Raw genomic sequence first — 17,305 nt, forward strand, 5'->3', positions numbered from 1 at the left:
CACTACAACACTACCCTAAACCCTAAAACACTACCCCCAGCATGACCCTACACTACGCAAACACTACAACACAACCCTAAACCCTAAAACACTACCCCCAGCATGACCCTACACTAAACAACCACCACAACTCTACACTACACTAACACAACACTACACTACACAACACTACACTACACTACACAATCACTAACCCACGAAAAAATTAACACAAACCCACTTTCCTCTCTCGTCATCGTGGTTTTCACAACGCAAATGCATTTACCATACATGCCTTTAAAACGTAATTCTTTGTAAAGGCATGCGCGATAAATGCACATGCGTTTTGAAAAAATGCGGGATAATGGTATGCGAGGTCAATGACCTTGCGGGATAATGGTATGCGGACTGAAAGTCTGCGGGATAAAAATGCGGGAAAATGGCTGCAAACCATGATTAGCAGCAGACTTCCCTGGTGAGCACTAGCTTTACTACAGTGATCTAATGAGCAACTAGAGTGCTAACATTTAGAATTTATGGAAAATGTGTGACACATCTGAATGCCTTCTTGATAGAACCAAAGTAAACAAGCATTGAAAATGCAATAGATCTCGCCCTCGTTTAAGTTAAAGCCATTCTGTTTGTAATGAGGTGGCTTTTTAGCTTTGCTTTTATTAGTGTTTTTAAAACTTTCATGTAAATAACATGCATATGTATGCATATATGTATATGTATGCATGCATTTATATTTATATAGATATGCAGATGATATATGTTTATATATGTATATTACCTACTGGCGATAGCCAGTGGGTATATATGGTTAGGATTTTTTCTCTATGGGATTTCTGAAAATTCTATGTCTAATAACTTTGGCGTTTGTGGACGGAATTGGCTGTAATTTTCAGGAAAATGGCACATTTTGTTTCTGAGCACCCCCTGAGAATTTGGGGGGGTTTCGTCAAGGGGGGGCTGAGAAAAAAGGGGGGACCCAAAACGCATTTTTCCCATTCATTTTTCCATAGGGCGGTTGGACTCACTTTTAGCTCGAACGGCTGAATAGATTTACATGAAACTTGGCAAAATTGTAGATATGGTTTGCCCGACGTGCCTTTGCTATGTCTCAATATATGTGCTCCAGTGGATTTTGAGAAATTAACGTTTAAAAAAATATATATATCTGTGACAGCGCTCCGGTTAGCGCCCCGGTTCGCGTACCTGACGCGTAACGGAACTTCGCGAAGCGAAGCTGATTGGCTCTCCGTTGTCTGTCAACATTCTAAACAGTCCGGAGCGGCCGCCATCTTGTCTCTCGGTACGATCGAGAGACAAGATGTGGTGAAAAACGAAGGGGGAAATGAAGGAAAGGGGGCAAGGTAGACCACTCCTGACCCCCTAGGATTGATGAGGGGGATATTAAAGTGCCCCGCGGGGCAAAAAATAAAAACAAAATTTTTTTGCGATTTTACGCCGTAGAGGCGCGTCCCGGTACGCGAACCGGGCAGCTCACCGGGCAGCTCACCGGGCAGCTAACCGGGCAGCTAACCGGCAGCGTAGCTGTCAACATTGTAAACAGTCCGGAGCGGCCGCCATCTTGTCTCTCGGTAGGTTCGAGAGACAAGATGTGGTGAAAAAAGAAGGGGGAAATGAAGGAAAGGGGGCAAGGTAAACCCCTCCTGGGATTGATGAGGGGGATATTAAAGTCCCCCGCGATTTTTCGCGGTAGAGGCGCTTCCCGGTACACGAACCGGGCAGCTAACCGGCAGCGTAACGGGAGTCCGCCATCTTGTGTTTTTGGAGCGTCCGGTTCGCGTACCGGGTAGCGTCCCGGTAAGCGTAACAAGGGGAAAACCAAGAGAAACAGTAAAAAAAAAATTAAGGGAATAGATTTCCAGCAAACTTGGCAAAATTGTAGGGACTGTTTGTTTGATGTGCCTTTGCAAGGCCTCAAGATATGTGCACGTGTGGATTTTGTCTAATTAAGGTTAAAAAAAATATATATATCTGTAAGCGTGCTCCGGCACGCTTACGTTACGGGTTTTGTTTGCGCTGCAGAGCCGATACGTCACGGTTATGCAGCGCGTCATGAGGCGTCTCACGTGGCTACGTGATACGTCACGTAATAAAGAATATATTTTACAGCTATAGATATTAGCTTTTAAAAAACCAATGAAATTCACTGAAAAAACCTTAGGTTATAGACCATATATAGTTAGGAATTTGCATTTACAAAACCTTGAAAATTCACTGAAAAAACCATAGGTTAGAGACCATATATAGTTAGCTGGACATTTTATTGACATAAAACCAATGAAATTCCATATATAGTTAGTTGCACTAACTATATATCGCGCACCCGCAATCCACTGCTGATGATGTCACATATTACATCATTCATGACATGGTCAGTGACATCACTGATGACATCACTGATGACATCTCAAATGACATCACTGATGACATCACTGATGACATCTCAAATGACATCACTGATGACATCATGACACACCAATACCAGTTACTACATACGCACTCACTGATTCCTACGTCTACACACACATTCACTCATTCACCCATACAATCACTCATACATACAGTCACTCATTATTACAACACTATCATATGCACTCATACACCTATGCAGACACTTACACACTGCCACTCATCCATGGAGTTACTCACACACCTAGTCAGTCCTGTAAAGAATCAATCACACTTCCATTTCCTCATCTATACAGTTAAACACAGAACACCATACTTCAGTGACATCACTGATGACATCACTGATGACATCTCAAATGACATCACTGATGACATCTCAAATGACATCACTGATGACATCATGACACACCAATACCAGTTACTACATACGCACTCACTGATTCCTACGTCTACACACACATTCACTCATTCACCCATACAATCACTCATACATACAGTCACTCATTATTACAACACTATCATATGCACTCATACACCTAGTCAGTCCTGTGAAGAATCAATCACACTTCGATTTCCTCATCTATACAGTTAAACACAGAACACCATACTTTTCACACATATACTAACACATACTTACTCTCTTATACAATCACTGATACAAGTACACATTGATATGGACAGAGTCACACACCTCCCAGCCAGCCACACACACACTCAGTCTTCCATACATCCACTCATTCTTCAATATGTAAAACATATTTAAACTTTACAAAAACACACAGACACTAGATGATGTCATCAGTGATGTCATTTGAGATGTCATCAGTGATGTCATCAGTGATGTCACTTGAGATGTCATCAGTGATGTCATCAGTGATGTCACTGACCATGTCATGAATGATGTAATATGTGACATCATCAGCAGTGGATTGCGGGTGGGCGATATATAGTTAGTGCAACTAACTATATATGGAATTTCATTGGTTTTATGTCAATAAAATGTCCAGCTAACTATATATGGTCTCTAACCTATGGTTTTTTCAGTGAATATATATATATATATATATATATATATATGTATATATATATATAATATATATATATATATTTATATTTATTTCAAGCTCAGCTTCCCTCACACAAAGCAAAAGAATAGACCGCACTGTCAATCAATCAATCAATCAGTGACACTTATATAGCGCGCTACCTACCCGTAGGGTCTCAAGGCGCTGGGGGGGGGGTGCCGCTACTGCTCGAACAGCCAGGTCTTCAGCTTCTTCCTGAAGGCGAGGTGGTCTTGGGTCAGGCGCAGGTCGGTCGGGAGGGAGTTCCAGGTCTTGGCGGCCAGGTAGGAGAAGGACCTTCCTCCCGTAGTCGCTCTTCGGATGCGGGGGACGGCGGCGAGGGCGTGGTTGGCTGATCGGAGGTGGCGGTTGGGCGCGTAGAAGTTGATTCGGCTGTTGAGGTAGCTCGGACCCTGGTCGTGTAGGGCTTTGTGTGCGTGGGTGAGGAGGCGGAAGGTGATTCTTTTGTTGACGGGGAGCCAGTGGAGGTCTCTCAGATGTCCGGTGATGTGGCTGGTTCGTGGGATGTCGAGGATGAGTCTGGCTGAGGCGTTCTGGATCCGCTGGAGTCTCTTCTGGAGCTTGGCGGTGGTCCCGGCGTAGAGGGCGTTGCCGTAGTCCAGTCGTGGCAGAAGTTTATACGGTTTTATTACCGTATACCAGACAGGCCGTGTTTCGGCCTCACACCTTTCTCGAACTGTCACAACACGTCAAACATTGTACACCATTTAAATAATAAAGTTACAAACAACTTAGGTAGTGAAATTACGTAATTTCCGGTTAATTCATGAACATGGAAGATGCACTTGAAATCCATTCAAGTCAATGGCAGCCATCTTATAATGTGCAATGTTTCACTGTACACTACTTAAAGAAGACCAATTCAATTAATTGTTTGATCAGTAAATAAAAGGAAAGCAAAGATAAATTAATTAATTTAGCCCTGGATGGGCACATCAAATCTTTGCACATAACCAATATTCTATTTCATCTTAAAGAAAATATATGTATATATATCTACACAGTGTCATAACCTATAACACCTCACAATATAACTTATATGTATACATAAACGTTGTTCAAAATTTGTTTGCACTCATACCTATGCGATCAAGGCAGTGTTGACAATAATTCATCTCAAATACAATGACATATCTCTTTATCAATAATCTGAAGGAAATCAATCCATAGAAAGGAGATGAGGGAATGAAAGTAAAAAATTAATTAATTAAGCCCTGGATGGGCTGTGCAAAGTTAATCAATGTGAGGTATATGTATAATCATAAAGATATTTATATTGTTCAAAGGATTTATACAGTTGGTGGTACTTCTTCAAGAGGAGAAAAAGAAAGCGTAATTTAGGGATCTGCGAGTAGGGGTTTTATTTGTGTATTATCTCACATTGCAGAGGGAAGAGGGGGACAGGCTAATGCAAAGTTAACCCAAATGAATTGCTAGCTCCTCTTCGGTGTTAAGGCCTGGCGGAGTCCTAGTTTGAAGGTCTATAATGAACCTTGATTCAAGTCTGCGTAGCCGGATTTCCCAATCCCCACCATGGTTTTGAATCGGAACGTGATTCAGACAGAAAAATCAAAGAAGGTTGCGATCACTTCGATGCTCTTTGGCAAAATGTCTGCCAACTGGATAATTTGGGTCATTGTGTTCTATGGCCCTCGCATTTTCCAGAACCCTGCGTTTCACAGGGTGTATTGTGCTGCCAATATAAAGAAGTTTACAGGGACACTCTAAACAGTACACACAATAGGGTGTGGTACATTTTAGAAATTTGGTAATTCTCTTACATTCATGTACTGCCAGGTATTTTATAAGTCGTGACCTTGGAGCTACTTTTACAGGCTTTACATCGATGACATGTGAAAAACCCAGTAAGGTTACCCAGTCTAGGTGTTCTAGAGTAAAAATTACTTTGTACTAGAAGATCTTTTAAGGAGCGACTCCTTCTACATGTGATTCTTGGGTGATCTGACATGTCATTCCCGATCACACTGTCTGACTTCAAAATATACCAGTTAAGGGAGAGGGTGTGTTGGACTTGCTCCGAGTCCCGTGAAATAGTAGTGATGAAACAGAAGGTACTTTGATATTTTTTGGTCAATATGACTTTGTCTTTCAAGAGACATGTTCTAGACATTTTTTGAACCTTTTTAAAGTTCTTTTGTAAGATCTGATCTGAGTATCCTCTCACTTTAAACCTCTCCATTGATTTGTGTGCTGCCAATTGGAAGTCTTCGTCTAGTGTACAATTTCTCTTGAGACAAAGCAATTCGCCGTACAGAATCCTTTTCTTCAGGGGTTTGGAATGGCTACTGTTAGCTTCTAAAATAGAATTTCCTGCAGTTGTCTTATGAAACAGTGAGGTGCAGATTTTGCCCTCCCCAATGAAAACTATGAGGTCTAAAAAGTCAACTTCTGTGTCACTAATCTGGCTGCTGAAATGTAGATTGACTTAATTCATATTCAGATGTGCTATGTATGCCTCAGCTTCTGTCCTGGACCCTTTCCAAAAAATGAAAAGGTCATCGATATATCGTTGCCACCCAATAATTGAAGAGACCCAATTATGATTCTCATCGGCCCAGGCGACCTGCTTCTCCCACCAGCCTACAAACAAGTTCACATAGCTGGGGGTGAAGCAGGTCCCCATCGCCGTCCCTTTAATCTGTCTATAGTGTTGCCTCTGAAAGAGAAATATGTTGTTATTGAGGCAGAAGTTCCGAAAAGTAAAACTACTGCTCACCAGGGAAGTCTGCTGCTCATCCACAGGGACTCTATTTAAAATAAAGGGGAGAAATGCCACATGACCCCTTTCCTGAGCCTTGCTAGGCCTTGAGGACCCCATCCCCAAGGGCCATTAATAAAATTAAACGGGAGGGTCAGTGTGGGCAGCGAAACAGACCAAAAGTGCACTGCCAGCCGGTGGGAGCATTTTCAAAGCTCCTGCCGGCTGGAAGCAGATTTTTTCTTTGCTCCCGAATGGCGGGTGTTTTTAAAATGCTCCTGCCAAGTGTGAACAATCAGAAGTTTCCCTTCCTGTTCTTGTGCAGTTAAGGATACCACTATATCCTGTGGGTGGGCTCTCTGGGACACCCTAGTGAGTGAGCCCCTGATGATTGGGCTCCTAGGACCAATAATGGCTCTGGGAGAGGGCTACAGGCATCAAATGATTAGTGGCCCTGGGACAATGGGGTTCAAGGGGCCTTTGAGAGACTCAGGGAGGGGAATTGCATGGGGTCTTTGGGGCAGAAAGCAGCCTGGGGAGGGGGAGCTGTGTGTCCCTCTCCCCTTAAAAAGAAATATTGATCCCTGGGTATGTAGCAGGCAGACAGAAAGCAGGGGGGTAGTGTGTGCCCCTCCCCTGAAAAATATGTCAGGCCCAGGGGAGTGGAGTTTCCAGGGCCATTATCGGCCCAAGGATGGAGTCCACGTTCTTCCCTCCTCCTAATAAAGATGTCAGGGCCTGTGAGATGGGGTCCCCAATGCCAAAATTAGCTTGGGGAGGGGGTCACAATCACCCCCTCCTCCCAAAGAAAACCCTGTCCAATGCCCATTTTTTTTTAATTAAGCCACAGATTTGCATCTCCCCTGCAAATTTGCAGCAAAATTAAGCAACAGTTAAAGTTGTAGCTGTGTCTGAAGTTCCTATTGAAAAATGAATGGGGAAAATGTATTTTGGGACCCCATGTTTTTCTCAGCGCCCACTTGATGGATCACCTGAAAACTTTCCATGCACAAATGTAGCACTTTTCTGAAAAGTTTTATGGAGATTCGTCAAATGGACCCTAAAGTTATTAGAAACACAGAAAAATGTTTTTCCTATGGAAATATGATCCTAACTATAAATACCCAGTGGTGACAGCCATTGGGTTGCAAATGGGTTATTTATATACATCTTACCGGCAGAAACGTGCCATGACTGAAATATGAGAGAAAATAAATAATAATCGCACAAGCAAGAGGAGTTTGTGCATTCTTTCTCGCAATCAAGGAGGTAAGGAGTGCTATACAATTGGATTCAATATCAATCTATATATATATTCACTGAAAAAACCATAGGTTATAGACCATATATAGTTAGGAATTAGCATTTAGAAAACCTTATTTTACTCACACAAAACCATTGAAATTCCATATATAGTTAGTTGCACTAACTATATATCGCGCACCCGCAATCCACTGCTGATGATGTCACATATTACATCATTCATGACATGGTCAGTGACATCACTGATGACATCACTGATGACATCTCAAATGACATCACTGATGACATCACTGATGACATCTCAAATGACATCACTGATGACATCATGACACACCAATACCAGTTACTACATACGCACTCACTGATTCCTACGTCTACACACACATTCACTCATTCACCCATACAATCACTCATACATACAGTCACTCATTATTACAACACTATCATATGCACTCATACACCTATGCAGACAGTCACACACTGCCACTCATCCATGGAGTTACTCACACACCAAGTCAGTCCTGTAAAGAATCAATCACACTTCCATTTCTTCATCTATACAGTTAAACACAGAACACCATACTTCAGTGACATCACTGATGACATCACTAATGACATCTGAAATGACATCACTGATGACATCTCAAATGACATCACTGATGACATCATGACACACCAATACCAGTTACTACATACGCACTCACTGATTCGTACGTCTACACACACATTCACTCATTCACCCATACAATTACTCATACATACAGTCAGTTATTATTAGAACACTATCATATGCACTCATACACCTAGTCAGTCCTGTGAAGAATCAATCACACTTCGATTTCCTCATCTATAGTTAAACACAGAACACCATACTTTTCACACATATACTAACACATACTTACTCTCTTATACAATCACTGATACAAGTACACATTGATATGCACAGAGTCACACACCTCCCAGCCAGCCACACACACACTCAGTCTTCCATACATCCACTCATTCTTCAATATGTAAAACGTATTTAAACTTTACAAAAACACACAGGCACTAGATGATGTCATCAGTGATGTCATTTGAGATGTCATCAGTGATGTCATCAGTGATGTCACTGACCATGTCATGAATGATGTAATATGTGACATCATCAGCAGTGGATTGCGGGTGCGCGATATATAGTTAGTGCAACTAACTATATATGGAATTTCAATGGTTTTGTGTGAGTAAAATAAGGTTTTCTAAATGCTAATTCCTAACTATATATGGTCTATAACCTATGTTTTTTTCAGTGAATTGTCAAGGTTTTGTAAATGCTAATTCCTAACTATATATGGTCTATAACCTATGGTTTTTTCTGTGAATTTCATTGGTTTTTTAACAGCTAATATCTGTAGCTGTAAAATGTATTCTTCTTTAAATCCAAAAATATATTTTATATGTTTATGAATAATTTTTTTTTAAATATTTTTTTTTCTTCGTTCCCGCTTCGCGAATCGGGAAGCTTCCCGTTAGCTGACCTTGATGCCGCGAAATAGACCGCGAGCCGGTAAATGTTTCTTTACCGCAAGTGCCGCGTTAGAAAACAACATCGTGACGCCTCCCGTCCGCATGACGTTTCACGTTGTCGCGTGATACGTCATATGACGTGCTACGTTAGCGAACTGGTACGCGAAGCGAGTCGCAAAGCGCAGGTTTCTGGAAGCAAACCGGGAGACCCTGCAAAGCGCTTAACGTAAACACAGCAAGTCATTTGATTTGGTAATAACGCTTTTCATTGGTTCATTTCACTTTTGGTTTCCTAATGATGTAAGACTAAGTCATATAATCTAAAATGAACACTTTTGATTGGTTGAGAACTCTTGTTTTTCCCAAATGATGAAAATCCCTCCTTCTTTCCTCACTCTGACTTTCATCATTGTGAGAGAAAGACCCTTTGTGATCACTGAGCAATGGCTTCTTTAGTAGCTTCAGCTGGTGCTTCCCCACCACCTCCACCACATCCAAGGAAGAGTGGACCACCTGCTCAAGTTATAATTCAACAAGAAGAGGAAGAAGAGGAACAGGACGACGAGCACGAAGAGAGGCAGTTTTTGCCTGAGCAGCCCAGGACGTCTCACCGGAAAGAAAACTTCATTTGGCAATTTTTTAAAATTCCCAAAGGTCAGAAAAAAGTAAATGCAAGATACGTAACTTGCCTTATATGTCAAGATAGACTGTCCAGAGGAACCGAGAAAAAATACAGTTTCGGAAACTACACAATGCATCGCCATATGACTAGGTGGCATCCTAACAACTACAGTGCTGCACAGTTTCGGAACGACCTAGATAATCTCCCTATTGTGGCCAGAAGATCTGTTGTACCGGAAGTAACGGGACCAGAGGGCAGGGAGATGGTGCCAAATATACAAATGAAATTTGGTGAAGTAAAACACATCTGCGTATTTTGCGATGGATTCATTTCCTACGGAGAAAGAAGCATCACTCTGATCAACAGAGCTATTGACTATCATATGCAAGTTTGTACGAAACGCCCAAAATAATAAATACTTCTTTTTTTGTTTTGTTGCTCCTGTTGAGCCCTTTACAATGAATCGTTTTCATTGCCCCCTCCAAGAAAAACCCCAAAAAATATAAAACTGTTCAGAAAAATTCAAAAACAGTAAAAAAATGTTCAGAAAAATAAAAAAAAAAGTTCTTTTCAGAACTACCTCCCCGTTATTAAAAAATTGGTACAATATTTGGAACTGTGCCAACCTCTATTTCTCTTAGTTCGCTTCCTAGTTCGCTCGCTGGTACGCGAACTGGAAGCGAACCAAAAACAGTAAGTATAAGGGAAGGAAACACACACTTATGTTAAAAGAAAGACAGCTATAGGGGAGTAAACTAGAGATACTATTACCCATAATCCACTACTGATGATGTCACATATTACATCATTCATGACATGCTCAGTGACATCATCAGCAGAGGATTGCGGGTTTTTTGGCAACATGCCTTATCCACGGTTTAATAACGCTGCCTTTTGCTTTATATAAGTTTTCAAATTGTATGAAATATATACCAATAGGTCTTTATGAACCTTTAGGTAGTGCTTTTGTTCATGAGGTCTGGTCGCTTCCATACACATACAGATGTTTCAAAGATGATCAAGAAGTTTATCTGAATGGAGAGGAATGCACTGAGACGCCAGATCATTCACTAATGTGTAGGCACATACAGTTACACGATTCATGCAACAAACACCGACCAAATATGGCTTGCGTGTTGCAAGGCACGCCAGTTCCTGCTATCATCCCCACGTTCAAGTTGTTGGAAAATGGTAGTTATTTGATGCTCAATAATGAAGATTGTTCTGAGTTAATTAAAAGTATTCCTTTTATCGTAACAGTAAGTGAACGGGTTATTTGCTGCAGAAATGTTCTATTTCCTCCCACACATGAACATAGGGAGTTTTCAATCTGGCCACAAATACCAACCTTGGGACAGATTTCAACGGCATGGCAAGAATAAGAGCTCTTTTGTCTCAGAGAGAGGTGGCCTTGAGTTCGGCCCGTGAAACTTTCGTGCTTCACATAGCGAACACCCGTAAAGAGGTGCAGACCCTTTTCAATTCAGATTTGCCTTTCAATTTCAGCAAGATGGTTCCGACTATCTTTAACGCATCCTCCACAAAGGCCCTGGCGCACTTTTTTAAAGTTGTTACCAGTGGTCTCGTGACTTCATTTGAGAAAATCTTTGGAGTCATCCCTGCTTCCTTTCATTCTATTTTCTCCACTCTGGTTCGTGGATTGGCATTTTTACTTGCATTACCAGCGGACGCTCTTGTGCTTTTTTACATTTTTAAATATGGATGTCCCTCCTATGCAACCTCCCACCCTGCAGCTGCTGACACTGTTCCGCAATCGCATGCTAGAATATTATGGCACAATGCCGTTGGCGATATTAAGCACGGCATATGGATTATCTTTTCGATTCTCCTACTTCACCTGTGTCCAGCCTGTATTTCACTGCCTGACCTGTGATTTCGATTGGGCCATTGATTTGTGTCTCTGCGGACCGGTTTCTCCTGACGTCGACTTTAATCAGCTGATGACTCCTATCATTACTCACGAGTTGGTTTGTCCTGGCGAAAGGATTATGGCTGTGGCATTGATGCATGGACTACTTGGTCCCTGGAATTTACTGGCAGCAGCACAGTCTTTCTTGGAACAGAGATTTCTTGAAAACCCACCGAGCTGTCCTCTGATGGTGATAGAGGATCCGGTGCTGGGAGAGCACGTATGTTCTTTTCCGCTTTTAAATTGGATGGCTGAACTGTTTTCGGATGAAGACGGTGACTTCCTATTGGAGGCTGTTGCAGCTTATTTTGCATACACAGTTATGTCATAGACCTTTTTCATGTTTGATATGCTGAGTACTAGCATTTCATTGACAATTCATTGACTTATTTGTCAAGTTTTTATTATTTACCTTGCCTATTGGCTTAAGACTCGATAAAGTACTTGGCTGTTTTATTTTTCTTTAGCATTAAATTTTCCTAGTTTTTAATGCTTTACCTTGCGGACCGTCCACATATAAACTTGCAATCTGCTCTCATGAGATGGCACTTCTATTATCTTATTCAGTTCGTTTCCGGATCATGGGGAGGTGTCATCTAGGTCCTGGATATCTTTACACCGTGTTAAGTTAGCATGGGCTCATTACCGGTTTAAACGCCATTTTTCCTTTTTTGCAACTTCTGCACACGACACTTAGTTGTTGCTTTAGCTTTCCACCTAGTAGTTCATCGTGGTTTACATGAGAATAATATGTTATTGCTCTACTATCTGCTTTGCTTGTTAAACTATATCTGTACAGCGAGTGCTAAAGTTTCAAGAACAACACGATACAGAATTGTTATGAGGTCTGATCTCCACGACTTCATACTCATAACATAAGTGCAACTTCTGCCAATTCTGGGCATGAGGCGGGTTTTATATTGCTTTGCCGAACACACATACACAACAGTTGATGCGGTTCACATGAAGAGAGAGCTGGTGTATGCTGATGTGATTCCTTCAAATCTAAGACACTAAAGTATGGGCACGCCCTAAACCAACACAAAGAGACCTTCTTAGCAAATAATATAATATGTGTATTAGGGAGGGTGAGATATAAGCAGCCGCGGGCCGTGGAGGGAGTTACGGTGAGGCAGGGAGGCGGGGAGGGGGAGAAGCAGGGTGGAGCCCTCTCTACCTTGCCCCTCCCCCTCCCCGCCTCCCTGCCCCACCGTAACTCCCTCCACGGCCCGCGGCTGCTTATAAGTGTTGCTAACTCTTATTCATTTACAGCATGTTAACATACTGTCACCATTCGCTTTTTATGTACTAGTAACTATGCTGGTAATTTTGCTACTGATAATATGTATACTTGTATTCTCCACCCTGCTTCTCCCCCTCCCCGCCTCCCTGCCTCACCGTAACTCCCTCCACGGCCCGCGGCTGCTTATAAGTGTTGCTAACTCTTATTCATTTACAGCATGTTAACATACTATCACCATTCGCTTTTTATGTACTAGTAACTATGCTGGTAATTTTGCTACTGATAATATGTGTACTTGTATTATCTAAGATACTACGCCTGAGAAGACGGCATTAGTAAATAAACATTTCAAATACACATGTGTTCTTCTTAACTCCATGTTCTGGTTTCTAAGAAATATATAACGACCGACTGTTCATGAGTTCCACGTATCCTGAGGTACTATAAGTTCATATTCTGGATTGTCTAAACATTGAGAGTTTGTTATATCCAATGTGACACTGTACCTAGCTTGCTAAGGAGTTTTTGATTACTAACGTGAGTTTTGGGACACCCTAATTCGCCGAGGTTCCAATCCTCTGTCCACAGTTCTGTGTGAGAACAGAAACCCTGCGACAGGGGCACCCCCGACCCTTGCTGGAGCTTCATCACACTTGCGATACAACTCCAGCAATGCGCCACCTTTACGGCACAGATACATCACGCATCTGTGCTGTTTTTGCCCCATGATGCGCCGCATTGTAAATGCAGCACACCATAGGTGACGGAACAGCGGCACAGAATGACTAACACATCCCTGGTGATGCGCCAGTCATCATAAATGTATCCCTATGCTTCTTATCTTGTTAGAGATGAACCGCCATATGTATCATCAAAGTTTTTTGCATTTCCTAAATAGCGAACTTTAAGGAATAAATAGCGATTCTTTACCATTCCTAGTTTGCGATTAGCTATTTGCTAATTACAAATTACCCATTCATTTCCTTCATTTCCATAGGGCGGTTGGACTCACTTTTAGCTCGAACGGCTGAATGGATTTCCACGAAACTTGGCAAAATTGTAGGGACTGGTAGCCCGATGTGCCTTTGCTATGTCTCAAGATATATGCTCCAGTGGTTTTTACGAAAATTAACTTTGAAAAATATATATTGGGCTACATTGGCCTATATATATGTTGGAGCCCAAATGTAGCCCAATGTAGCCCAATGAAGCCCAATGTAGCCCAATGTAGCCCAAAGATGGCCGCCAGACACACAAAAAAACAAATGTAGCCCAAATATCAGCCAGATGTAGCCCAACTATAGCCCAGTGACAGAATGACCAATCAGCTTCGCAAACCTCCGTTACGCGAAGCGGAGCGCTGTTACAGATATATATCTTTTTTTGAACGTTAATTTCTCAAAATCCACTGGAGCACATATATTGAGACCTAGCAAAGGCACATCGGGCTACCAGTCCCTAATATTTTGCCAAGTTTCGTGCAAATCCATTCAGCCGTTCGATTATTATTATTATTATTTTTTTTTGCCCCGCGGGGCCCTTTTAAAACCTCCACATCAAACCTAGGGGGTCAGCGAGGATCTACTATGCCCCCTTATAGTTATTTCCCCCTTTGTTTTGACCTCCTCTTGTCTCTCGATCCTACCGAGAGACAAGATGGCGGCCGCTACGGACTTTTTGGAATGTTGACAGACGCCGGAGAACCAATCAGCTTCGCTTCACAAAGCTCCGTTGCGCGAAAAGTACGCGTCCTGGGACGCTGCCAGGTCCGCTGTTACAGATATATATCTTTTTTTAAACGTTAATTTCTCAAAATCCACTGGAGCACATATATTGAGACCTACAAAAGGCACATCGGGCTACCAGTCCCTACAATTTTGCCAAGTTTCGTGCAAATCCATTCAGCCGTTCGGGCTAAAAGTGAGGCCAACCGCCCTATGGAAAACTCAATGTTAAAAACACGTTTTGGGACCCCCCTTTTTTCTCGGCCCCCCCTTGACGAACCCCCCCAAATTTTCAAGGGCTGCTCAGAAACAAAATGTGCCATTTTCCTGAAAATTTCAGCCAATTCCGTCCACAAACGCCAAAGTTATTAGACATAGAATTTTCAAAAATCCCATAGAGAAAAAATCCTAACTATATATACCTACTGGCGACCGCCAGTAGGTAATGTGTGTGTGTGTGTATGCGTGTGCGGTGGGTGTGTGTATGTGTGTGTTTAAAAAGTCACTTCAGTCCACAAAATACCTTTGCCTCTGTCCAAAGCGGATCATAGTACAGGTTTAAGCCTGCTAAATGAAAGTGGTCTAAAGCATGTTTTTGTGCAAAACAAACCTACCACAAGTGGTGAAGATTTTTATAGTGGCAACATGCAAAACTCCTTATACGTTTTGCAGACAGAGTTCTCCTTGGCCACGGGTCCTATATATATTTATTTTACATTTAAGCATATTCACAAAACCTTACACTCCCATCAGAAAACAATTTGTGAATGATTTAAGTAATCATCAGATTTGCCAATTGCAGAAGCAGGCAATTAAACTCATGTAATGTATTCAAAACAGAAGACAGTAAAGGGAGTAAAAGCATATAATTATCAAAGAGTGATAAAAAGCATCGTATAAAATTATCATGGCACTACCATTGAATTATCAGGTCCAGAACTTTCATTGCCTAATGCATGTGGGTTATGACTTCTGAAAACTAAGGCTTTTTAGTTCAAGTGTCGAATAGTAATGCACCCACAAAGGTAATGCAAAAGCTTTTAGACATTTCCTCAAAATTGATACAGAAAAAACGTTCAAATATTTCATGGTTTATAGTTTATCTTTGACTGTTTTGATTAATTTTCCAACAAAAATTCAAGTATGTGATTTATAGTAAGAGATATAATATTATTTATATATGTATATGTAACAAAATGAAGTCCTAATTTATGTTTTGCAAAAGTTGGAGGAAGTTTCTAAGGCATCTGTCATGCACAATCAACAATATTTTTTCTCTATCTATCTGTCTATCTGTCTATCTATCTATCTATCTATCTATCTATCTATCTATCTATCTATCTATCTATCTATCTATCTACCTACCTACCTACCTACCTACCTCCCTCCCTACCTACCTACCTAATATGTATATATATATATATATATATATATATATATATATATATACAATACCTACTGGCGATAGCCAGTAGGTATATATAGTTAGGACCTAGCTAGCATAGGAAATCCGCAACATTCTATTGGGAATAACTTTGGCGCCGGTTGAGGAATTTGCGTGTAATTTTCCAAAATTTTGGCCAGCTCCGCTGCGCTCCTTCCCTGAAAGTTTCGGGGGGATTTGTGAAGTGGGGGCTGAGAAAAAAGGGGGTCCCAAAACGTGTTTTCCCCATGTTAATTTCCATAGGACGTTCTGACAAGGCTACAGCCCGAACCGCTGAATGGAATTACACCAAACTTGGCAAGATTGTAGGGACTGGTACGCAGAAGTGCCTTTGCTATATTTGGTGAAAATTGCTCCAGTGTTTTTTTTGAAAATTAACTTAAAAAACACATATATATCTGGGAGGAGCCTAACCACACATCTCATCGTGAGATCTGATTGGCTGTCAGCACTTCATCCAAGAAGTGTTGGCAGCCATCTTGGGACCAATATACATGATAGCACCTCATTAAAAAGCATTGTAGTTAATAGAGTGTTTTAGGACTTTAGTTACATTATAAATCATTTGTTGATGGTACCATACTCATTTTAGGAATTGTGGTGTGTTCTAAGGTGATTTTACCATGTGAAAAAGTCTTCTGCTGGGATATCATGAATCATGTTTGAAAGAAAACTATTATCTCATGGTTTTCCCACAGTGGTTTGGAAGGGGATCTATAAGCTAAACTGAAAGCATATTTTCTGTAAATTCACATTATCTTTCTCAGTCATGTGAGCATGAAGTCTGACATTCTCAGTAAAACATGTACATCCAACAAGGACAGAGACTGTCAGTTGATTCCTTTGTGTTCTACTGCAGCCTCCTAGAGTGTTCTAAAGAACAACTAGAGCGCTAACAGTCCTTCTTATTACAAAGGTATGGCACACCTGAAGCTATCTTGATTGGAATAAAGTGGTAACTCTTAAAACATTTAATTTAAAAAGGAACAAAATGAGGGGGTATATTTTGTCATAGAAAGTATGATTAGTGCTGCAGAAAGAAAAATTAGGGCACATTTTGAGTGACTTCCCAAATCCTCTTCTATTTCATTAAAAAATTCTGACATGCAGTCTCCCAAGATGGCCACCAGAGACAGAAGAGCCCAAATATAGCCCAATTATCACCCAGATGTAGCCCAAGTATAGCCCAATGACAGAATGTCCCAGAGTGCTCTAAAGAACAACTAGAGCGCTAACAGTCTTACTTATGACAAAAGTATGGCACACCAGAAGCCATCTTGATTGGAAAGAATTGGTAAGTCTGAAAACGTTTAATTTAAAAAGGAACAAAATGAGGGGGTTGATTTTG

The sequence above is a fragment of the Lissotriton helveticus genome, chromosome 4_1 (assembly GCF_964261635.1).
Source record: "Lissotriton helveticus chromosome 4_1, aLisHel1.1, whole genome shotgun sequence".
NCBI lineage: Eukaryota > Metazoa > Chordata > Amphibia > Caudata > Salamandridae > Lissotriton > Lissotriton helveticus.